This window comes from Macrotis lagotis, chromosome 1 (genome assembly GCF_037893015.1).
Source record: "Macrotis lagotis isolate mMagLag1 chromosome 1, bilby.v1.9.chrom.fasta, whole genome shotgun sequence".
In the NCBI taxonomy this organism is placed as follows: Eukaryota; Metazoa; Chordata; class Mammalia; order Peramelemorphia; family Peramelidae; genus Macrotis; species Macrotis lagotis.
This window is the reverse complement of record NC_133658.1, coordinates 716,751,535-716,777,528: the sequence shown is the minus strand read 5'-3', so window position 1 is coordinate 716,777,528 and position 25,994 is coordinate 716,751,535. Positions and strand designations below refer to the sequence as shown.

Sequence of the window (25,994 nt, the reverse complement as noted above, 5' to 3'; positions counted from 1 at the left end):
AGAAAATTCTTACAGAAAAATGAAGGGGAGGGGAATTTCATTCACTAATGTCATCTTTTCTCCCTTAGGTTTTTTTTTTTATGATACCATATCTTTCAAAAAAAAGTTGAATCTGGACATTTACTGTCAAAATATTCAATAGTGTTTTTAATAATACAGCCTTCCATGCCAATGATTAGACAATTGCTACAAACATGTAGACAGCCTGTCCAGATAAAAGTCCTCCTGAGAGTGTCCATTGATGTCAGAACTCTGAGAATAGAGTATGAGTGTGAGTGCATAATGAATCCCACAGAGCATCAGCAACCACTGGGGCATAAATGTTCGTCATGACACAATCTCCTATTTTAATTCTTTTCTGATTGACAATATAGCATCTTCTCCACTTTCTACAGTGATTTCCAAATCTTTTCTTTCTTCAAACTCCAGATTTCACTTTTATTCTCCTCCCACAGTACCTATGCATTAGAGCTCCCTAGTTTTCTTTCCATCCTCTTCATGTCTTCATTTACCATTTTTTCTCATCTTTGGTCTGAAAGGATGACATTTGTGCCCGTGACCATCCCATCTACCTTCATCTGTTTGCTCCATTCATAATTCCCTTTCTCTGTTTTTCTTTCAAATCTGGAGAATTCTCAAAATGGCATTTGTTTTAAGACACATCTAATTTGATGTGTCTTAGCAACTCTACACTAAGATTTGAAAAAAAAATAATACACTTCTCTTAAAAGTTCCAAAAGTACATTCTATAGTTAGTTTCCTGTTGTTCTTTTATCTTCCACTATCTTTTTTCCCTTTGCCCAGGTAGCCTAAACAAACCCCTTCCTTTTCCTTAAATACAGGCTTCAGAATCTGTAGAGAAAAGGTGACAATGGAAACATGACAAATGCCTGAAAGATGTACATGAAATCTTCTTTGAGATAGCAGCTGTTTGCAGTTACTGTTTTCATTAGGGGATTTGAAGGAATCTACTAATTACAGACCAAATACACCTGAGCACCTGAGCAGATAGCATTGTGTATTGTGAGAAAAGTTAGGGGAAACCCTCCAACAAAGCTGTCAAGACAGCTATTGAGTAAAGCTTCTCCCTGAAGCCCAGAGCAACAGCACCCTGCATGGCTAACAGATGTGGCAAATAGGATGTAGGCTGCCACAATTAGCTTGAGAGCTAGTTGTATGAGAGACAAAGACCTAAAGATTTCCTTTTCAGCAAGTAAGAAGGATGATGGAACTATTCTAGGGATTGGCAGAAATTTTACCATGTTCATGTTTATTCCAGTTCTAAGTATAGTTGTTTTTTCCACAAAAAATAGGTTCATTTACCCATTAGAAAAGAAATTTCATTTTAAAAAGGGTTGGAGAATGCAAAAAATAAAGACGATAACTCCAAGTGGTAAAGGAGACTATTGATCTGACTTGTGGGTTAGAAATGTGAAAGAAGACAAAAATTCTCTGTCTTTGGAACTATGTGTAACTTTGGGCATCTTCTGACACAAGGGAAAGATCAGCTCACTGAAGAGCAAACAGTGTGTTGTACTCTAAGAAGTTCCATCTGCAGAAAGGGTCCCTAGCAGTGGACAAGATTGGTTAGTAATCCTCTGACAAGGGTATTTAGATAAATGCTGTCCTTCTAAGATTTGTTCTCAGGAGTTTACCAATATGTATTAAACTATATAATCATTAGCAACTTCTGCTGACTCATCTTGAGATAAATGAGCTGCTAAAAGTTATCTAGAAAACATTAATAGAGATTTTAAAGTCCTAGGACTTACTTTTAAAATAAATCAGATTTGGGGGCAGCCAGATGGTACAGTGGATAGAGCCTCAGCCCTGGAATCAGGAGGACTCGAGTTCAAATTTGACCTCAGACACTTAATACTTACTTAGCTGTGTGACCTTGGGCAAGTCACTTAACCCCATTGCCCTGGAGTGGGGGGAGAAGAAAGATTTGAAAATGAGCAGTTTAGGTAAGAGGAAATGACTAAGAATGGGATTGGGAATTTTGAATTAAAGTTTTAGATATAATAATGGGCTGCCTTTTATCTGAGGTCTTCCCAAGGTGGTGAAATCTCTGACTGAAAATCCTTTTTACCTCTCTTGCATTCCACACACACAAAAAAAATATAAATTAACAGTACCTTCCAATTCAACCTATCTGTGAAAAGGAAAGGAGCTGGAGTCCTTCTGGGACAGGGGGATGGGGAAGGTTGTGCAGCGTGCAAGGCTGCCTTGGACCTGTAGGAATGAAAACCAAAATCTAGTTGAGGACAATACTGTTCCCTTGGGGGATGCCCAGGGTAGGAATGCAGGCCATTAAACTCCATAGCCTGTGAGGAGGTCACAATAACTATACAGTTCAGTTTTGGGGATTTATATTAAAACAACAAGGGAAGAACCACAAAGAGAATGAAAGGGGAATACTTTTGAAAAGACTTGAACAAAGTTTTAAATAAATGAATTCTCAGGGGAGGCTAGGTGGCACAGTAGATAGAGCACCCACCCTGGAGTCAGGAGTACCTGAGTTCAAATATGACCTCAGACACTTAATAATTACCTAACTCTGTGGCCTTGGGCAAGCCACTTAACTCCATTTGCCTTGCAAAAAAAAAAAAAAAAGAAAGAAATGAATTCTCAGTAACAACCTAGAACTAAAAGAGAGCCCACAAAAAAAAACCTATTGGGGGTGGGGGAAAGGAGCAAAACCAAAGAAGTATCAATGAACATAAAAGGAAAGAAAGGGATAAAGATAAAAGGAGAATTTAAAGTCATGAAAAAGTAGAGGTAGAGGAGTTAGAATAAAATATCATGGACTAATCCTGTGATTCCCATGTACCATGAGTGAATCAGATAATAAAAATTTCAGAATAGATGAAGAGAATTAAAGAAAAAACTAAAGCAAAAGAAAAAAGGTCTAAAAAAATTAAGAATAAAATTTTGGAGAAAGGAAAGAAGGAAATATCATGAAATAACCACTTAACTGAAAAGGATATGAGAATAGCAAAAAAAAAATGCTAGAAAGGATGAAATAGACAGCTAAATAAATAAAAACAAATAATTTAATTAAAACTTCAAATTAGAGTAAAGGTAAGTGAAATGTTGAGAGAGATTGTGGGAATAGATTTGCATCAAAGTATTTTAAACAACATTAATCTGAGGGGGAAAGTACAGATTTGCTAGAGAAAAAGATTTAAAAAAATTCAAGTATAAATGTTAAAGAAGCAAATGGAGGAAAACACAAGTCCAATTTGCCTAACTTTGATGATGATGATGATTGATGATGATAATGATGTTCATCTTCTGGATGAGAGGAATTCAGAGGTAAGTAACTTTTCCAAGGTCACACTCCAAGACCAATATTCTACCCACTGCACCACCTAACTGCTCAGTGGATAGAGCCCTGACCTTGGAGGCAGAAGACCAGTGTTCTAAACTGGCATCAGACACTTGGCACTCAACTTACCAGCTGTGTGAACCTGAGCAAGTCACTTACTACTGATTGCCTCACATCCAGGGCCAGCTATAGTTGGTTGACTCCAGAGGAGAAAGTGCAGCTGGTGTCTTAGTACAGCATCTCCTCACTCAAATACAAATCATGTGCATCACCTTCCTGGTGATGGCCTTTTCCAAGAAGGAAGAATAAACCATCATCATCATCATCATCAATCAAATAAACCCCCCCTTTGCTAACTTTAAATAAGAATGAACTAAACAGTTCAGTAAAATAAAGATTGACAGAATGAATAAAAAATAGAACCTAACCATCCATTACATATATTTTTTAAAAACACACAAAAAAATCAAAGACACACATAGAATCAAAAAGAAAGACTGAAACAAAATTTAATATTCAGTTAGTCAGCCAGAAAACATTTTAAAATACCTACTACGTATTAAGAACTATGTTAAGTGCTAGGGATACAAATATGAAATATAAATATGAAAAAGAAAGATAATACCTACCCTCAAGGAGTTTACAGTATAAAGAGGGGTGGGGGGAACAACACACAAAAAGTTGAAAATCTCTGGGGGTTAGGGGAGAAAAGAGAGCTGGAGAAGGTACCAGAAGGTACCAATTGTGGCATATGAGAATTTCCAGCTGGTGTGATGAGGAGATGGTTGGTCTGAGAGTCTTCTTCAAATAGAGATTTGGGGAGAATTTCTTGGCTTTCTCTTCCCCAGACCTCTAATCAGAGTGTCAGAAAGTACAGAGGATAATGATGATTGTGAGCTGATGCAATCTAACAAGATAATGAATTTCTATCAAGTGAACTAAAAACAAAACCAGGAGTTGCTATTATATTATCAGAAAAAGCAAAAATAAAAATCCACAATATCAATTTAGATAAATGATCATGCTTAAAGGTAATGAGGAAATTGACCAATATAGGTACTATGCATATAAGCAGCAAATGGCAAGACAATTAAATTTGTAAAGGAACAAATAATGTTCCTTTGTTCTTTGTACAAAAAGATACAGATAGTAAGTAATCTTAATGTTCCTCTCTTAAGTTGAACAGATCTAATGAAAGGATAAACAAAAGGGAAAATAAATAACTAAATAAACTTTCACAGAAATTAGAGCTGAAAATGTTGTGAAATATTTTAAATGACAGAATATTTAAAATATTCATATTTTTCATCACCATATGACATCTTTGCCAAAATATATCATGTACTAGGGTACTAGGACACTATAGATTTTTTTTATATGACATGTTTTAAAAAACAGAAATAGCAAAGACATTCCTTACAGATCATCCCCCCCCCAAAAAAATAATAGAAAGAGCACTAGTAAAAGACACAATTTAAATGAAGACTTAATAATGGCATACTGAACAATGAGTAGGCAAGAGAACAAATCTTAGCAATGAATATGGGAAAGACAATGATAAAGACTAGATCGACAAAAAATTGGGGGATTCAACTAAAGGAGGAAAAGTATATGAACACACATTAATAAAATGAATTAATTAAAGATGAAATTAAAAATGAGAAACCCAACAACCAAGCAAAAATAGGAAAAAGACTTCTCTTAAAATCTTTTATTTTTTTTTAAATTTTTTGGGGGTTTTTTTTTTGCAAGGGTTAAGTGGCTTGCCCAAGGCCACACGGCTAGGTAATTATTAAGTGTTGGAGGTTAGATTTGAACTCAGGTATTACTGACTTGAAGGCCGGTGCTCTATCCACTGCACCACCTAGCTGCCCCCTCTTAAAAATCTTAAAAACTAGAATAGAAATAGATAAATGGTAACCTAGAAATACTATGTGATAAAAATTAAAAGCTGGTTCTTTGAAAAGAGCAACAAAATTTATCAACTTTTAACCAAACCAATTAAAAGGAGAGGGAAAGAAATTAAAATTAACAAATGATACCCAGATTAACTGAAAATCAATTAGGGATTTTAAATAATCCAATTTCAGAAAAGGGAAATTAAAGTAGCTATAAGAAAATACAAAAAAGGGCATCTAGGTGGCGCAGTAGATAGAGCACTGGCCTTGGAGTCAGGAGTACCTGAGTTCAAATCCGGCCTCAGACACTTAATAATTACCTAGCCGTGTGGCCTTGGGCAAGCCACTTAACCCCATTGCCTTCCAAAATCTAAAAAAAAAAATAAATAAATAAAAAAATGGTCTTGATTCAAATGGATTTACAACAATTTTTGAAGAATTATGAATAGTTCTATTTCACAAATTATTTTCCAAAGCACATGCCAATTCCTTTTATGAGATAAAATATTGTCCTCATACACATTTTGAAGAAAAATAAAACAGAATATTATAAACCAATATCATTGATGAATAGTAATAAAATTTTTAATAAAATAATATGATAGCAATTTATAAAAGCAAATTCATTACAATCAAGTTGGACTTATACAAGAGATGTAAGGAATGGTTCAACTTTAGAAAAGCAATTAACATAATTAATCATATTCAAAGTCAAAAATAGTTAACATCATATAATTATATCAGTAGCTTCCAGAGGTCCTTGACAAAGAGTTCTGTAAAAAAGTTTTACTTTTACCAAGTACATTTATTAATTCTGAAATCTTAGAGATCTTAGACATCAAAGTACCTTTTTTAAAAAAATCAATATTTTCTAATAACAAGAAATTTATTTTCTCTCCCTTCTCCTCTCCTCCTCCACTGGGACTGGGGGGGGGGGAGGGTAGAGAAACAAAAGAAAAGAACCTTTTAAATATGTTAAAAATATTAATTTAAGTCCAAATGCATGTATTCTAGTAAATCAAGCTGGGGTTTGAGTTCCACCTATTAACAAGCAGTTGTCTTATGCATGAAGAGCCGGCAGTCATCTCTGCCTAATGAACTAAGGATCTCCAGGGTCATCTTCAAACCTGGACATACCAGTCTGAAGATTAATGTTCTGCAAAGACCAACAACAAAAAAAGTAGACCAAAACCCAGGATCAGGCTTGTCTGGGTAGTTTATCATTTCTTCTGGTGTGGGGAAAGAGTGGTTTCTCCTACTCCCCTCCATAGAAAAGGGTACTTGGCATTTTTTTTTTAAAGAAGAAAACCATGCGCAGTTCCTCACTTTTTAAAGTTTTATTAAATCAGTCTTTCCTATTCATTAGTCAATAATTTGGCTAACATTTTTTGAATGAACCAATTCATCAGCATTATATCATTATTCTAGCTTTTCCAAAGATATTCTACCATTGAATTTTATGTCTTTTACTACCTTTTCCAAATGAATGGGGTAAAGTGGTAGTACAGAGATGTATTAAAGAATTTCTCTGATTATTATAGAATTTGAAGACATTCAATAGGTTATTGATCACACTCTCTCTCTTCATATCCTTTGAACATTTATAGCCTGGAAAATGGCTCTTACTCTTGCATATTTACAACAGATCCTTATAGATTTTAGATACCAGATTTTAACTGAGTTTACTGCAAAGTTTTCTTTCTTTTTTTCTTGGTTTATTTTATTCCTTCTTATCCTGAATTAGTTGCTTTTCAGGTATGAGGAAAAATTTTTTATTTTCATATAATCAAATTTATCCATTTTGTGTTATACTATTTTCTAATTAGATAGTTAAGAAATTTTTCACTTTGGTACAAATATGAAAGACATATTTCATCTTCTTAAGTTTATGGTTTAATATTTTCTGTCATTAATTTTTTCATTTGTAATAAATTTTAGTATTTGAAGTAAATCACAAATTTACTGTCATTTTTTCACTAAACTGCTATCAGTTTCACTAAGAGTAATTGTTGAATATTGAATTCCTTTCCTAGGGTTTTATGATCTTGGATTTATTGAAGAGTAATTTAAAATTTTCCTTTCTTTCTAGATTGTGAGGTTACGTGCTTTCTTTTCATCTATTTTTTTTGTTTGTGTTTTAGGTTTTTGCAAGGCAAATGGGGTTAAGTGGCTTGCCAAGGTCACACAGCTAGGTAATTATTAAGTGTCTGAGGCCAGATTTGAACCCAAGTACTCCTGACTCCAGGGCCGGTTCTTTATCCACTGCGCCACCTAGCCACCCCTTTTCATTTATTTTTAAATCCAACTCTTGATAGTTTAGATAATTACTGATTGATGGTATACTTTGAAATCATAATTTGAAAAGATACAGAAATGGAAGTCTCTTTGGTGGCCCTATTTTACTTAGAGGAAGTTAAAGCTCAGGGAGTTTAAGTAACTTGTTTAAGGTTAAACAGGTAGAGATGAGATTTAAAAACATCTCTTCCTAAATCCAAGGCTAGAATATCCATTAAGACACCCTACCTCTCTTGTTGACTCATCCCTGAAGGAAATTCTACCATTTTTTTTCAAGTTACTAGATACCAAATTCTTCATCATTCCTGTCTCTCTCTTCCCTAGTCAAAATTGATCCTTCACTTCAATTTTTCATTGCATGTTGTATAGATCTCATTATAACATTTTTATTGGTGGCAATTTGATGGCACACTAAATAGGTCTAGGCAATATAGGCCTAGACTCAAGGAAGACTTAAGTTTAAATCCAGGCTCAGTCACTAACAAGTTATGTGACCCTGGCAAGTCACTTAAACTCTCACTGCTTCAGCTTCTTCAATTATAAAATAGAAATAAAAGTATCTTCCAAATGAGAAGATATTTGTAAAGTACTTAAAATGTGGGATTTAGTAGGTATATTGCTCTTCTCCTTCCTCATTGTCTAACTTAAATATATAGATATCTTTTCCTTGGTTATCTCCCCTACCAGACTGTAAACTCCAAATAATAATTGTATTGGATTTCATCTTTGTATTCTCAGAATACAAAGTGTCATTTTCTTCACTTTGAACAAAATAAATGTTTGCAGAATTTGACTATATGCTAATGGAAAAACTACTTTTTCATGGAAATAAATAGCTTAGTTTCCAGCAGTATTTTTTTAAAACCTTAAAAATAGATAAGCCTTTTTATTATGGAACATTGGATTTTCTTTTCTCAAATTTGGGTAGGATTTTCTTCTTACTCCTTCCTCTCTCTTTGGTCTATCTATATGTCTATTTCTCTTAAATTTAACACAAGGGAACATACACATATGTAACCCTTCACAGGCTGAGTATATATTTATTTATCATTTCTTTTTCCTCTAATATAATAAAGGAATCTTTATTGCTCCTGTCTTATTTTTAAAGTGTGCGTGTGTCCATCTTAGAGATCCACAATAAAAATTGAAATTTAAAATGAGATGCAAATTTTTCATATATATACAATATATAAAAAAAATAAAGGAACCATTATTTAGAAGTCTCTAGCCAATTACCTTAGTCAAACTGGGCTCGTGTTTGACATATGACTGTTTCTGGAGCTGCAGCTGTGTTTTGCCTCTTCACAAAGCTTTACAATTTGATTAAATTCAATAATATTAACAATTGCTTGATTAAGAAAAAGATGCAACTTAAAGATTGGGAATATTTGCAGAGAACAGCTCTCAGAAGTACATTAGTAGGCTTCACTCAAAGATTTCAGTGTTTGATAGTTTGTCCTGGATCAAAAACAGCACAAGTTAATGTTTTTTTCTCTCAGGTGTTATAAAACTCTCAAAAGTAAAGGAACTTCCAGATAGTGTCCAAGACACTGCCTTATTGCATATAATATAATTTGGTCGTTGCTTAAGTTCTTTTTGACATAGAAAAATGATATAGAAGTTTTGAAATGTCACAAACTTTGAAAGACACTGTGTCACTGGGGATAGAACTTCAACCCAGTACTCAGTCTTCTTTATTTGTAATCTGGGCTCAAGTTTGTCATAAGACAGTACTAGGTTCTTTTTTTTCTTTTAGGTTCTTGCAAGGCAAATGGGATTAAGTGACTTGACCAAGGCCACACAGCTAGTAAATTATTAAGTGTCTGAGGTCAAATTTGAACTCAGGTCCTCCTGATTCCAGGACTGGTGCTCTATTCACTGTGCAACCCAGCTGCCCCATAGTACTAGGTTCTTAACCTTGGGTCTCTCCTATACTTAATCTCCCAGCAGTCAGGTATATAAATGATTGATGTACATTAATGGAAGGAACAGAGAGTTCAATAAGCAAAGGGATTGGATTAAGGATTGGAATAAATATAGAGATAGACACGGACCAGTGATTTCCTTTTATATAACGAAATTCAGGTTGAGAAAATTCTCTCTACTAATGTAGGTTGCATCTTCTCTGAAATCCATAGTTTTAGCGATTTACCTAGTAGTTGTACTAGCTCTCAAAGTAGGGTCTAAAGACACTTGGGGGTCCATGAGATACTCTCATGGGATCCCTGAGGTTAAAAATGATTTCCGTAATTATTTAAGACATTATTTGCCTATAAAAATACTCATCCCTTTTCCAACTACATATCTGTATGAGACCAGATTTCCTTCTTACATTTCAACAAAAACAACATATGGTCACATAGAAGTCAGAAATAGATGAGAATCCAGATGTCTTCTATTAAGCCAGAAATTAAGGAAATTTGCAAAAATATGTAAAAAAAATGCTACTCTTTTCACTAGCTCATTTTTTGTTTTATAAAAGTTATTTATCACAAAACATTATTATTATTGTTTTAAATAAAGTAAATATTTAAATTTTTAAAATCAGTTTTACTTTTTAATACTGTAAATATTAATAGATAGAATCTACATAAACAAAACCTCAATAATTTTCAAAAGTATAAATTTTTAAGAGTATAAAGGGATCTTACAACCAAAAAAGTTTGACAACTGCTGGCCTGGATAATTGAAATGTTAATTGAATTACTCTAGGTCATGCATTAGTATATGTTCGATGTACTAATGTGACCATATCCCAGCCTCACCTGAAAAAAATATTTTATAGCTAGACAATTAGAATTTATCAGTTATTCACTACTTAGTGATAGAAATGTCCATCTGTCATACTTATTCCACATGTGTTAATTCCCTTTTCTATCTGAAAGGGCTATGTGAATTCAGTATAAAGGAAAGAGAATTATTCTTTTTGTATTGTTTCTCCTTGGGCCTATGAAATGCCTATTTCCAATTTCATTAAAAACTATGTGAAACTGATGCAGAGAATTACGAATGTGGCTTTAATGCTGTTAAAATCTTGTTACTTGTGGAGGGCTGTTTGTTCCTGAGAAGTAAACTGATCCCTGTTGATTGTATCCTGTTTCCCATTTTCCCCTTCACCTAACCTTGGCCAGAGATGCTGGCATGACAGGAAATGACATGTTGAACTTGGGAGTTGCGCACCTTGGGACAGGAAGGACCATTATGTAGCTTGCCATTGGAAAATACCTAGCCCAAGGTGCAAGACCTAAGCACCAGCCCTTGGGCATTTAACAAGAAGTGTCACTACATCTTGGTTTTCTTCTTCTTTGACTCTAGCAGGATGAGCTTTTCACATAATCTTTCTCAGACCACATGGAGTATCATGGATCTCCCCCATGCATTGTGGCCAGACTAAGCCAAGCCTCATGGCTGTCTGCCCTTCTCTCTCTCTCTCTCTCTCTCTCTCTCTCTCTCTCTCTCTCTCTCTCTCACACACACACACACACACACACACACACACACACACACACACACACACTCTTGACTGGGTTCGTCTTCTTTCTCTCTGGTCCAGGCAGCTCTCTCTGACTGTCTTTATACCTGCCTCTCTTGATCTACCGCTCTGTCTCTGTCTGCCAAGCAACCACTCCTAGTCTTTTGTTACTCACCCTGATTTAAATTTTTTTTTTAATTTCAACCAATTGTACATGCATATTTCCAAGTTACAAAATTTCCCTCCACCCTTTCTTCCCACCCCTGTCCCCTCAGTAGGAACAGTCAGGTTAGCATTGTACATACACATTTTGTTAAATGTATTTACAAATTAGTAATTTTTGGCATGAGGAATTAGGATTAAGGGAAAGAGATACATAAGTGTTCATTAGATTTAGTAAGGATTTTTTTTCTTTGTGTTTTTTTTTTGTTTTTTTTCTTCCTCTGGTTGAGGATAATATAGTTCATAACCAGTCTAATACAGTTGTCCTAGATCTCTGGACTGTCAAGAGGAGCTGCTTGCATCAAGGTTATTAATCTCATAATGTAGTTCTCTTGACTCTACTCCCTTCCCTCAGCATCAGATCCTGCAAGTCATTCCATACTTTCCTACAGTCCAACCATTCATGTTTCTTATAGAACAATAATATTCCATAGTATTCATGTACCATTACTTGTTTAACCATTCTCCAATTGATGGGCATCTCCTGAATTTCCAATTCTTTGCCACTACAAAAAGAGCTGCTATGAATATTTTGGAACATGTAAGACTTTTCCAATTTTTTATAATTTCTTCTGGATATAGTCCTAAAATTGGAATTGCTGGGTCAAAGGTTATAAACAGTTTTATCGCATTTTAGGCATAATTCCATATTGCTCTACAGAAAGGTTGGGTCCATTCACAGCTCCACCAGCAATGTATCAATGCCCCAATCCTCCCACAACCTCTCCAACTTTGATCATCTTCCCTTTTTCTTATCTGGGCTAATCTAATAAGTGTGAGATGATACCTCATTATTGTTTTAATTTGCATTTCTCTAATCAATAGTGCTTTGGAACATTTTTTCATATTATTATATATATAGTTTTAATTTCTTCATTTGAAATATTTTTGTTCATATACTTTGACCATTTATAAATTGGGGAATGACCTGTGACCTTATAAATTTGATGCGATTCTGTATATATTTTAGAAATGAAACCTTTATCAGAACTCCGAGTTGTGAAGATTATTTCCCAGCTTTCTGCGTTTCTTCTAATTTTGGCAGCATTGATTTTATTAGTGCAAAACCTTTTTAATTTAATATAGTCATAATCATTCATTTTGCAGTTTATAATGTGCTCTAATTCTTGTTTGGTCATAAATTTATCCCTTTTCCATAGATCAGATAAAGAATTTTTTGTCTATTAATTTATCTATGGTACTGCTCTTCATGACTAAATTTTGCACCCATTTTGACCTTATTTTGGTATAGGGTGTGAGATGTGGATCTATACCTAGTTTTTGCCATACTATTTTCCAGTTTTCCCAGCAATTTTTGTCAAATAGTGAGTTCTTATCCCAGACTGATGTCTTTGGGTTTGTCAAATATCAGATTGCTGTAGTCACTTACTGTAGTTTCTTTTGAATCTATCCTAATCCACTGATCCATTACTCTATTTCTTTCTTTTTTTTTTAGGTTTTTTGCAAGGCAAATGGGGTTAAGTGGCTTGCCCAAGGCCACACAGCTAGGTAATTATTAAGTGTCTGAGACCGGATTTGAACCCAGGTACTCATGACTCCAAGGCCAGTGCTTTATCCACTACACCACCTAGCTGCCCCCATTACTCTATTTCTTAACCAGTACCAGGCAATTTTGATGACTGCTGCTTTATATTATAGTTTGAGATCTGGTAGAGTTAAGCCACCTTCCTTAACATTTTTTTTCATCAGTTCCCTTGATATTCTTGCTCTTTTGTTGCTCCAGATGAATTTTGTTACTATTTTTTCTAGTTCAGTAAAGTAGTTATGTGGTATATTGATTGGGATGGCACTGAATAAATCATTTAATTTGGGTAGAATGATCATTATTATTATATTAGTTTGACCTAACCATGAGCATTTGACATTTTTCCAATTATTGAGATCTGACTATTTGGGTGAGGAGAGCTTTATAATTGTGTCTGTACAGTTTCTGGGTTTGTCTTGGTAGGTAGATTCCTCAGTATTTAATGTTGTCTACAATTATTTTAAATGTTTTTTCTCTTTCTATATTTTGTTCTTGGGCTTTGTTGTTTATATATAAATATATATATATATATATATATATATATATATACATATATAAATGCTGATGATTTATGTGAGTTTATTTTATATCCTGATACTTTGCTGAATTTGCTAATTGTTTCAAGGAATTTTTTTAGATGATTTTCTTGGGTTCTCTAGCTATACCATCATATCATCTGCAAAGAGTGAACATTTTGCTTTCTCATTGCCAGTTCTTATTCCTTCAATTTCTTTTTCTTTTCTTATTGCTACTGCTAGCATTTCCGATACTATATTGAATAGTAATGGTGATAAAGGGCATCCTTGTTTCATCCTTGAATTTATTGGAAATGCTCTGTTTATTCCCATTAATTATAATATTTGTTGCTGGTTTTAGATAGATACTGCTTATTATTTTAAGGAAAACTCCATTTATGCCTAAGCTTTCTAGTGTTTATAATAGAAATGGTTGTTTTATTTTATCAAATTTATTTTATCTCAGCATCTGAGATAATCATATGATTTCTGTTGGTTTTACTATTGATATGTTTAATTATGTTGAGTGTTTTCCTAATGTTGAATCATCCCTGCCTGGTATAAATCCAACCTGATCATGGTGTATTATCTTGGTAATAACTTGCCAAAATTTTATTTAAGATTTTTGCAACAATATTCATTAGGGAGATTGGTCTATTATTTTCTTTGTTTTCTTGTTCTTCCTGGTTTAGGTATCAGCACCATGTTGGTGTCATAAAAGGAGTTTGGCAGAACTCCTTCCTCTCCTATTTTTAAAAATAGTTTATGTAGGATAGGAATTAATTGTTCCTTAAATGTTTGGTAGAGGGGTGGCTAGGTGGCGTAGTGGATAAAGCACTGGCCTTGGAGTCAGGACCTGGGTTCAAATCCGGTCTCAGACACTTAATAATTACCTAGCTGTGTGGCCTTGGGCAAGCCACTTAACCCTGTTTGTCTTGCAAAAACCTAAAAAAAAAATGTTTGGTAGAATCCACTCATAAATCCATCTGGATCTGGAGACTTTTTTTTAGGACATTTATGGATGGTTTCTTCAATTTCTTTTTCTGAAATGGGATTATTTAAGTAATTTATTTCCTCTTCTGTTAATCCGGGCTGTTTGTATTTTTGTAAATATTCATCCATTTCACTCAAGTGGTCCAATTTATTAGCATATGGTTCGGCAAAGTAGTTCTGAATTATCTCTTTAATTTCCTTCTCATTAGTGGTTAATTAACCCTTTTCATTTTTGATACTGGTAATTTGATTATCTTCTTTCTTTTTTTTAAGTCAGATTAACCAGAGGTTTGTCTATTTTATTAGTTTTTTCATAAAAACAAATCTTAGTTTTATATAAGAAATCAACGGTTTTCTTGCTTTCAATTTTATTAATCTCTCCCTTGATTTTCAGAATTTCTAATTTGTTATTTAATTGGGGTTGTTTAATTTGTTCTTTTTCTAGCTTTTTTAGTTGCATACCCAATTCAGTGATCTCCTCTTTCTATATCTTATTCATATAGGCATTTAGAGATATAACGTTTCCACTCAAAATTGCCTTGCTGCATCCAATCAATTTTGGTATGCTGTCTCATCATTATCATTTTGTTGGATATAATTATTAATTATTTCCATTATTTGCTGTTTGATTCACCCATTATTTAAGATAAAGTTATTTAATTTCTAATTAGTTCTTGGTTTATCTTTCCCTAACCCTTTATTACATGTAATTTTTATTGCATCATGGTCTGATAAGTGTGTGTATTTATTATTTCTGCCTTTCTGCATTTAATTATAAGGTTTTTTTGTGCCCTACTACACGATCAGTTTTGGTGAAAGTGCCATGTACTGCTGAGGAAAAAGATGTATTCTTTTCTATCCCCATTAAGTTTTCTCCAGAGGTCTATCGTATCTTTTCTAAGATTTCATTCACCTTCTTAATTTCCTTGCTGTTTATTTTGCTGTTAGATTCATCTAGTTCTGAAAGAGGGAAATTGAGGTCTCCCTTTATAAAAGTTTTGCTGTCTATTTCTCCTTGTAATGCACTCAGATTTTCCTCTAGGAATCTTGATGCTATACCACTAGGTGCATACATGTTCAGTAATGATATAGCTTCATTCCCAATGGTGCCTTCTAAGAAGATGTAGTTTCTTTCCTTATCCCTTTTAATGAGATTGATTTTTGCTTTTACTTTGACTGAGATTAGGATTGCTACCCCAGATTTTTTTACTTCAGTTGAGGCATAATATATTTTGCTCCAACCTTTTACCTTTACCCTGTGTATATCTCTCTGCTTCAAATGTGTTTCTTGCAAACAACATATTGTAGGATTCTTGTTTTTAATCCAGATCCACTTCTATTTTACGGGACAGTCCATCCTATTCACATTTACAGTTAAGATTACTAATTCTGTATTTTCCTCCATGCTATCTTTCTCCATTTATATTTATCTCTTTCCCTTTCTCCTATTCTTCCTCACCAAAATTTTACTACCTTTCCCCTTTGACTTTTATTTTAAAAATTTAACTTTCAGTTTTTTTCACTTATACCTTCCTTTTCTTTTTTAAAAAATTCAAACTTTTTTTAGTAGACTAAAAATTGTATTTAAATAAAAAATCTTTTAGACACATAATTTTTGTTAGAAAGAGAATTTGGACAACAACAAATACATTCAAGGACAACTTTTATTTTCAAGTATATCCACAAAACAAGTCAATATCACAATATTTTTTAAAAAATATTATGTTTTAGGCTTCTATTATTCAATTCTAAAAAGTGTTTGTGCTAGAGGTTTTTTCCTGCCAACTTTCATTTTTTGTTAGGGCAAGTTCCACATTAAGATTTTACAGATGAAAAGTTGTTGGAAAAAATATTTAATATATAAATAAAGTTGATCTTCTCAACAAGTACCTAAAAATACATAACCATTTAAAATGAATACATACTAGGTTAGTGTTTAATTTCTTTACTATACAAATGTTATTACAACAAACTGTTACATTTGCTTAAAACCTAATGAATACCAGCATCATTTTCTGGATTTTTTTCTTTAACAACATTAGTACATAAACATAATTGTGTTACCCTTTTTAAATGCTTAGAAAAATTACAATTTCGAGTGCGCGGTTGCCATGGGGAACTGAGGTCGGTTTCCATGCCTTGGCACGCCACAAGCCAGTCCCGGGTGTTCGCCGAGCTGGCGCCGCTAAGCGAGAGGGGCCGGGATGGCTTCCTGGGCCCCGGCGGGGAGGCGCCGCCGAACCCCAACACCCAGCTGCCCCTATGTGCCCCGGCCCTGGCCTCGGCCCAGAATCTCACCCGTGAGGTGCACGTGAGCGGCGCGGCCGAGATGTCTTGAGGCCTGACCGGGCCTCGGTGACGGTCAAGATCAGCAGCACCAAAACCTCGGCCGCCGAGGCCAAGAACAGCGTGCGTGGGCCGCCGCCTGGACTACATCACGCAGAACCTGCAGAAGCCGGCTCCCAGGCAGAAAATATAACTGTGACAAAGGATTTTAGTAGAATAGAAAATGGAAGCAGAGATCTGTATTACATTCACTGAATTTGGAAAAATGCAGGATATTTGTAACTTTCTTGTTGAAAAGCTAGGTAGTTCAGTTATTATCAGTCCTCCTCAGTTTTATCATACACCAAGAGCAATTGAGAATCTTAGACGTCAAGTCTGTTTCTCTGCTGTTGAGAATGCATGGCGAAAAGCTCAAGAAGTATGTCAGCTTGTTGGTCAGTCACTTGGAAAACCTTTATTAATCAAAGAAGAGGAAACAAAAGAATGGGAAGTTCAAATAGACAAATCAGCAATTATCTGACCTAGCAGGTCCACTAAGTATACAACAGAAAATCCAAAGTGCAACTATATAATGCTTCTTCCAAGGTATTTTTAAACTTTGAGGTTAAGAAAAAGGAAAAGAAGAAAAAAGTGATTTAAAATTCTTGACAACCAAGCATTTTTCATTTTTATAGCTTTTTATGTAATCACCCAAAACCATGATTAAATTTGTATAAATTTAATAAAGTTTTTCTTTATACTGATTAATAGAATACCAGATTTTAGCTGTCCATTGTCAGCTAAAAAAATGGAACCCTCAAAGCATACGTAAAATCTTTGTGTTCCTTATTTTCAGTTTTTGCTTTCAGTTCCCATTTTTGCCACATTCTTCTTTTATTGTAATATATCACTTTTATTACATTTTTCTATTTGAAACATGAAAACAGAATTTGATGTTATAATATTTGCATTATTAGATATCTTTTCTCTTTTCCTGACTTTAAAAAAAATTTCTAGACTGATTTTCATGGAGACTGATTTTCATGGAGTGCTTTCCATTATTTTTACTGGCTTTTTTTTTTTTAGTCTAACACCATATGCAGTGGATGCATTAAACATAAATTGAGAGTGTAATAATATCATAAATTAATCTGCCTTGCTTCATCACATGACTGGAGTTTTACATTTATATTTGGTTTCAGCTTCTGTATTACAACCAAAACTGCCAAAACTAAATACTTTGTGAAATATTAAGTGATGTTAAAAATAACTGGATATCAGTTAATTTTTTATGTAACTTCCATTTTTCAAAATTAATTTATTGATGAAATTTTGTAAAACTTGAAAATGTGGAACACCAGCAAATACTTTTGGGTTTAAGTTTCATGTTAAAGGCATACATAATACTGCTTCAAGGAGTTTATAATTTTTTTTAATGTCAGCCAAAGTTAGGCTAATACAGCAACTATGAAACTAAGTAGAAGGTAATGTTGGCATCATACTTGAAGATTGGAGTAAGGGAACATATACCTGGAAGAGGCACAGCCGTAGCTTTAGTTATAGAGAGGGAATGATGCAATATCCTAAGCAAATGATCATTGCAAGTCTTCTAAGATAAAAGAATCATGATGCCCAGAAGTAGCAACAAAAACAGCTCAAGTACGTCAGCTTGTTGCTCAGTCACTTGGAAAATCTTTATTAATCAAAGAGAGAAGGAAACTAAAGAATGGAAAGGTCAAATAGACAATCAGTAGTTGTCCAGAATTCTTGATTGGTTCCCATTACAAAAGTGATCCATTTGACTGAAAATAGCTAAAATAAAAAAATTCAGCATTGAGGAAATGATAGATACCACATTTGAGGAACCCTAAAACAGACAACCAGACTAAAGACTGAGCTAGGATAAAATAAAAGAAAAAATAAAACAAGATCATTTGAAGTTTATAGTTTATATAAATTATAAGTAATGATTTTAGATATAAAATAAAGTAAATATATTTAAATGAAAAAGGAAAAAGCTTACTGTATTGCAAATTATTTCAGGGTAAAGACTATGCCTTATTCTTGAATCTCCCTCAGCACTTTTTATAGTACAGAACTATAACTAGTAAAACAATAACTAGTAGAAACTTTGGCCTGTCATGGCACCAGGTCCAGACTCCAAGAGGGCTACAATACTACTACTTTTTACCAAGATGTAAAGTTAGAAACAAGCGATGCAGAGAAGCCTGGGCATGGGAGTGATGAGATCAGTAGGAGACAAACTTTGTAAATCCTTTGTTTCCATTGTAAAGGGAATCTTCCTTTCTCCTTCCACACCTGAGGGCCTGACCTTTAATGGGATTTGGATTGCATTGTTTTTTAGTGGGGTGGCCAGGGAGCACAGGCCCTGGAAGACCACCCAAATAAAACCCTTCCCCAAAAGGCAAAATCTCCAAGGAGGGACTTGGATCATTCCCAGGTCACCACTCCCTCCCATGGACTCTGGGAGAGAATTTAAGGAGAAGGAGGGAGGGCATTGACCTTTTTTTAACCTTCCAGTCCCCTATTGAACCTTGGCCAGTTGGCCTGGTCAGTTCAATCAGCAATACACATCTGTCTTTTAAATTTTCTATTACTTTCTTAATATGCTGTAACTTCCTTTAAAAAATCTCTATTTTCTTTTCAAAAAAAAAAAAAGAAAAATTACAATGTCATAGTTTACGTAAAGCCCTTTAAAAGTCTGATATCACAGGTATATAGAAGATAAGGGAAAATAATATGATGGAACTCTTCTTAGAAAGATCCATTTGGTAGAAGAATTCAATCCTAAGTAGGTAATGTAAACATGAAAAAAATTATAATTTTTAGTACCAGAATTCTGTTGCCCATTTATTTATATTAAGATTTTTCATCACATTTTTAAAAAATGACTTGAATTTCAGTAGATACTATAGCATAAATTACAATTTTCATGATTTAGGTAACAAAATTATAGACTTTATTCCCAAACTGTAGAGACATGATGTTATTACTTAATATAACTGTAAAAAGAAGCTATTAAAAAAACTATAAATGATATCCTTCAAAAACTACTTTTATTTCGAGGTAACTCCTCTTATGGAATTATCTTCAAAGTCAGTTTGTAAGTCACACAAGAAAATTTGCTTCATTAATTTACAGTTAAATCTCTCTTTTTTTTAAAAAAAACAACCTTATGGGTTAGGTTTATCATCCAACCTGATTATTCACTACATTCATTATACTTAATTCTGAATTCTGGGCTACTTCCAAAAAGCAAATTCAGCTAATAAATGACTAAGATCTGTCACCACTGGGAACATTCAAAAGAAAAGATGGCAATTACCAACCAACAAATAATTCCAAAACTGTTTGCCTTCACTTCCCTTTTATCAGTCCCTTCTTCCCTTATCTTTCCCATTCCCCATGCCCCATTTCCCTGTAGATTAAGTTATATTTTTAAAACCAAGTGGGAATGTATCATATTCCCTCTCTGGCCTAAATCTATTGAATAGAATTTACCCAGCACTCATATTCTCCCTTCTTTCCCTCTAAAATTATAAATCTTTATGCCTCTTCCCTTTGTGCTCCAATACTATTAATCAGGTACCATCAATTACAGTTTGATTATTTGATTGCTTGGTAAGCAGCACTGATTCAAATTGCATCAAATTATAATTATAATCATTTTTTTCTTTACCTCCTTTTCAAGTATCTTCAAGTACACACAATCCTCTTCATGAGCCAAGTATCATCCAAAGCCATATCATTTCTTGAGCTATTTGTGCCCCAGGCCTGTTTTCTTTCACACTTTATCCCTTCCTCCCCACCAAAGAGTACTTAAGCCCTTGTTAAGTTAAGCACCAGAGGGTGATCTAATCAACTATAAGAATCTTGAAGATCTCTAAGTACTGGGAGGCTCTGGAAGTCGCCTGAGAACTTCACAAAAGATTGTAAGTAACACAGACACTGTCTCATATTTTCAGAGTTTATGATGCTCTCATTAGACAAGATGCTTAGCACCTTGCAATTAAAGTGAGTCAAAGGATAATGAGATACTTAAGCTGAAATTAACACTCCTGCTTTTTTTTTTTTTTTTTCAGGGCTTTTTGTCTCAAACATAGTGATGTGATCTTGGACCTCTTCAATTGAGAGACAAGATCCAATTATACCCCTATCCTTTAGGTTCATTCTCTTCAATTATATTCTACCCTCTAATTTTCCTTAGAGAAGTAAAGTTCTAAAGAATTAAAATTGTTATGTCTTTCCTTTTAGGGACCAACATTTATTTAAAACAATTTTGTTTTTCAGTCTCCTTTTCATTTACCTTTTTTTTTTAATGTAATTCTTCAATTGTATAGTTTTCAATTGAATTCTCTGGTTCAGTTCTGATCTTTGTGTCAGGAAGTTCTGGAAGTCCTGTATTTCACTGAACATCCATCTTTTTCCCTGACAATATATACTGAATTTTGAAGGGTAGTTCATTCTGCAGAATGTGCACAATCTGCAGATTATATCTGATGGGAACAGAAAAAAGGGCAGGGGTGAAAATACTCCCAAGCAATTAATACAATTTGCAGGGAGAGATTTCAAAGAAGTTCAAGCAGTTAGAGGTCATAGGGAAAAGACAGAAGGGTCAAGACATGCTGGCTGAGAGCTCTAGGGTCTAGACTTAATAATGGGGAAGAAATCCAAAGTAAAAATGGAAAAGTGCAGAAAATGACAAAATGCTGTTGATTTTTTCCTCTTCCCCACTTCTTCACCATGATTCTGTGTTTCCAGAATGCTTTCTCCTCTTCTCTCTCCTCCCCTCCCTGCTTCTTTTCTCTTAGGCACTTGCCTGGTTTTTGTTTTTTTGTTTATTTTGGTTATCTCTTGACCTTGGGAGGGAAATGGGAGCAAAAAGAGAATTAATTAAGAACAAGGACTAATTAATAATAGAGAGAATTGTTTCATGAAGACTTAGTACAACAAGTGTTAAAAGGGACCTTATTTTTAGGTTAAAGAGACAGGAGACAAGGAAAATTACCAAATCTGTTAAATAAAGGAATCATAGAAAGAAATGTTATTTTGATTTGAGAAAGTTTTGGGGAAGTGAATTCCAGAAAGTCAAAAGAATCAGGTTAATTCTAAAGCATATAATTTGATTACACAGAAATGCCAGAAAAGGGAAACTAAATACTTAATCTTTTGCCAGAATGATATATTAGCATTATAGTTTCAGGAGTTTATTAGTATAGATTCTGGTAATGTTAGTTATTATAGAGAGTAATGGAACAAGTAGGGACCTAAAAACATCAAAGTCCCCAAGAAAGATTTTGGACTTGCCTCCTTATGAGAAGAGTTATGGGGTTTATTCTATCTGAAGAAGGGAGCAGGTGATATTCCAATTAGGCTGTGAGATTTTTTTGAGTGGCTATTTGCCTTCCCAAAAGTTTTATTAGTTAAAATCAAGAAGTATTAAATATTAAATCTTTTGAATGGAAAATGTATTGTGGAAAGCAGAATCATATCTGTGGTTTATATAGCTAGTTCAGAACAGTATTAATTACAGTCAAAAAGAGTTAATGAAAATGAATAGTGGAATAGAATATTAAGGGAAAATGTAAGTTGTATAGTCTGAGTAAGAGGTTCTGAAAGTACCGGGAAGAGAATCAAGGCATAGAGACAATTGGGATTTTTGAACCATTAAGTAGGGAAATTGGTTAAAGCATGTAGATAGATTTGAGCAAGATTGATATTGTATAAGTAAAAGGAAGCCACCTCTTCAGCTTTTTCTCCCAATACACCTGTCACTTATGTAAGTGTCCAAATCTCCTTCAGGCTTCCAGACTTCAAGAGAGCATTGACTCAACAGCACTTCCTTTGCTGATCATACCTGATGTCAGACACAAAACAAAGCCAATTAAAAGTCCTATGATCTAAAATAGTAATTCCATCTAATTAGAACTCCAAGTGAATCCAGTTCACAAGGACTAAATGCTAATTCTAATCTGGATTGGGGGTCACAATCAGCCCCCTTCCCTACACATATATCACCTATATCTACTCTAAGTGTCCCTATCATCAGAATACATTAAATAAGGTGACTTTCTAAACATTCAAAAATTAGTCAAGTTCTACCAGCATCTGGAGTATTCCTTGACATACCAAAAACAATATCTTCACAAATATGTTTCATAATTCAACTAGAGGGTCTATCTTCCTGGGGCCACTAACTTCTAATCTGAAAACCCACATCTCTTTGTCTGAAATCAAATCTGTTTTATTTCTGGATAAAGATGATATATTAGAGGCTTCTTGGCTAGCCTGCTGCATTACAATAAAATAAACACCTCCTTTGGCTAGGAGATTATTCTAAGAATTCTCACATAGCAATTAGCCAGAGATTGTCACAGAAAAAAAATCACAAATTATTATCATTATTTTTCTTTCCCATGTTGCTCAGGTACTTTTACTTCAAAGCAAACAACCACAATTTTGAGATAATAAATATAAATATATATGTGTGTGTGTGTGTGTATGTGTATATATATATATATATTATATATATTTGCAAAAAATCATATATATATATAATTGGCAAGTCTTATGCAAACAATTCTCTATAATAAGCCTATTTAATTATTAGCCATATTTGAAATACAAATTACTACTTTTCAGAATTCATTCAATCCATTTAGAATATCTTAAGGGTCTCTAAATTTAACAAAGCAGTAATAAGTGTAACACATTAAGAACTACATTTCACAAAACAATCTTTCTATTATTACATTTATACCTGGACCCACATATCTAGAGCAAAGTCCGACACATCATTTAAAAATTTCAAGGAACCCAGAAGGTCATGACTTTTGATAATTTCCCTCATTATTCCTATAAAGCAATCAATCATTAATTCCAGATTTGACAACATTACAGTAAAATAGTTTATATTTCCAAAAGTAGATCACATGTTTGATAACACTCTTCAGCATCTTACTCATTGATAAGTCATCTAATCTAAGTTACAGAATTTTTAATTTCCTAATCATTTTCCAAAGTCCCTCATATTTATTCAATATTGTTAGAAAGGATATCTTGCAGTTAAGCTATATCTCCCAATCTCATACACTATCCTTCTGAATTTGCATTTAATGTGGGGGAAGAAATCTGCAATTTTACTTCTTTAAAATTTAAACACTGAATTCTTAACCTACATGAAACATAAGGTTTTCATGCTGACAACTCATTCTCTTAAAGCAAAACAAAACAGTAGTTTCTCTTAAAGGTAACCTTATAATTAAATCTTTTACGCACAAACCTCTTCTAAATTTGTGCTTTATAAACTTATTTATCTCTTCTTCTAAATACAATTCTATTTTCAAAACAAAGAAAATAGATTCTCCATGAATTTAGTCTTATACATATGATAATTTCAAAAGCCCAATGTACACTTTTTCCCCATGCCAGTGTTACAATCACATATATAATTTCTTCTTAAATAACAGATAATAAATAAGCTGCATTGATCTTACATATAGATATTCCCTTTTATAAACATGAAGTGAAAAAACAAAGCCTTTCACAAATTCTCTGGGTCAAAAAGACCTTGAAAGATATAGTCTGTTGGTAAGGTATTCTCTAGTTTTCTCATAACAAATCTTTACAAATGTTATAGGTTAAACCTCAATTCATTCATTATTTGTTATTGTAACACAATTATAAATTCTCAAAAAAAGTTGTTTGAATCTGTTCTTATACAAAGTTTATTAAATAGTCACTACATATTTCAATTTCATGTATATTCCCTTTACTCCCTAGAATTTTGCTACACAGAAAAATTCTTAAGACTAGTTGCTGCTAAAAATCCCTTTTTATAATTACAAGATTTTCTTTATACTTCTCTTAAATTCCAAAAATCATATTCATATATTCAAAGCCTAAAAAGTTTGCAAATTCTTTTTATCTTTATCAGTGCAATTCTAACTTCTCAATACTCTAACTTATAAGAGTTTTCTATTCTCACTGACCAACATTTCTTAATATTAGAGCATTTTGTTCTGGGAACTGGAAATTCCCCCCCCTCAATTTGAGATATTAAAGTAATATGTACTAATTCTTTATCTTTACTGTTTATCATTACTCATTCACCCCAGATTTTTTCCATATACATGTACTATACCCCAAACATATTTTGAATCAGTGTAAAATATTACCTTCCCCTTGTTTAGTAATTCTAAAGCTTGATTAAGAGCACATAACTCAGTCTATCCTGACAATAATTTTGGCAGACTTCCAGTTTCCACAAAGGCCATTCTGCCCTATCTACTATAACATTTCCATTAATTCTTTTTTCCTCCTATGACTGTGGAAGAGCCATAAAAACGTTAGAATAAAAAAAAACCCAAACCTTTTTTTCTTTACAAATCCCTTAATTCAGTTTACATATATCTTCAGATTACTTTGTATAAAAGATTAACACATTATAGAATCAATAATAACATGATAAAAAATTAACATTTACCTAGCAATTGCTTTCATATCAAATTTTTCATCTTTTGGGGGTTTATCGCTTTTCCAATCAATCCACTGCCAGATATTGCAAAAGTGGCAGTTTAATGAAATTTTCAGATTACCCTAACTTCATTTAAACATAAATCTCCATTTGAACTTTCAGCTTTCTATACTACCTTTTTTCCATTGATTTTTAAATTACCTCCCAAGACCCTTTTGACTCGACTTCCCCAAATGTGACATTTGAATAATATTTCACCAGATAAATGTAAAATTTGACTTAAGGCATTTGATTATCCACATGACCTCTGCCAGGAAGTTGACACCCAAAATTATATCTATAAAGGAATTTTCCTTTGTTGTCGGGATCGTTATAGTAAATCCCTAAAAGTCAATCTGATATAGAAATTTTAGGTCAAGTGGACTTTTAATAGCTAGATAGGCCAGCATGAGGTTTTAACCTCTGCTGTTAGCTGTATTTTTTGAGAAGAATTAAGATTATTTTATTATATTTTATTCTAGGAAAAAGGATATTTAGGTAAGAAGAATAAAGAAAGTTATATAATCTCAAGATACACTTCTGTGCAGTAGCAGTTTCAAGTTCTACTTTTTTTTTTTTAGTATTTTTTGCAAGGCAAATGGGTTAAGTGGCTTGCCCAAGGCCACACAGCTAGGTAATTATTAAGTGTCTGAGAACAGATTTGAACCCAGGTACTCCTGACTCCAGGGCCGGTGCTTTATCCACTATGCCACCTAGCTGCCCCTCAAGTTCTACTTTGAGAAGGGAATGTAAGTCAGTTGAGTATATATCAGGAGAAGAATCACATATAGTTTAGTTAAGAAACATTTTGGGAAGAAAGAATTTATTTTAATTAAGGATGCCTGAGTTATTATTTTAATGGAGAACAAGAGATTAAAGCTATTTGTATGTCACTTGCTGGACACTCTTTGTACAAAGGTG

At 33.5% G+C, this 25,994-nt stretch overlaps 1 pseudogene; it reads left to right on the top strand.

Moving 5' to 3' along the window:
* The first annotated feature begins 3,264 nt into the window (after positions 1 to 3,264).
* Positions 3,265 to 17,468, top strand: LOC141506379 (interleukin-1 receptor-associated kinase 1-binding protein 1 pseudogene; annotated as a pseudogene).
* The last annotated feature ends 8,526 nt before the right edge of the window (positions 17,469 to 25,994 follow it).